We start from the raw sequence: 625 nt of genomic DNA, 5'->3' as shown, positions 1-625 counted from the left end.
GACAGGTCCTTGGAGAGGGACATCATGCTTGGTAGGGTGGAGGGACGGGGCAGGAAGGGAAGACCCTCTATGAGGTGGATTGATTCAGTGACAGGCTAGAGCAGGGTTTAGGGCTGTTGTACATAGGGTTGCTATGAGTTGCAAACGACTCGACGGCACATAAAAACAACAACAATTGCACAGGAGAAGAATGGCCATCTTTTTTTCCATGTAGTCATTGGTGAGTTCGAATTGCCAGAGAGATATGAGCTTCGGATTAGTAGCACAGATTGCTACATCAAAGGTTTAGTGTGTTGGTTGGTTTTGTTGGTTGTTTTTTGTTTTAACTCATTCACTGTTGCACATACTGGTCCCCCTTTCTCCTCTCCCGGATCACTTTGCAGTGCACCCCTTGTTCCAGATTTTTGTCATACAAATAATGCCTTATTTTCAGACAGTTCTTCCCTTCATCTGTTTTAAAGCAGTGTTCATTATCCACTCTTTTCCTATTCTCTCCCCAAGCCCCCGCCACAGTAAGCTGCACTGCAGTCCTGAAGGTGCGCGGTTCAAGTCCATCAGATGCTCTGCTGGAGAAGGAGGGGCAATTTCCTCCCGTGCCAGTTGGATCCAACGTCTCTATGGATCC

The sequence above is a fragment of the Elephantulus edwardii genome, unplaced genomic scaffold, assembly GCF_000299155.1.
Source record: "Elephantulus edwardii isolate Elephantulus edwardi_28Jun2011 unplaced genomic scaffold, EleEdw1.0 scaffold00208, whole genome shotgun sequence".
NCBI lineage: Eukaryota > Metazoa > Chordata > Mammalia > Macroscelidea > Macroscelididae > Elephantulus > Elephantulus edwardii.
This window is presented reverse-complemented; position numbering follows the sequence as displayed.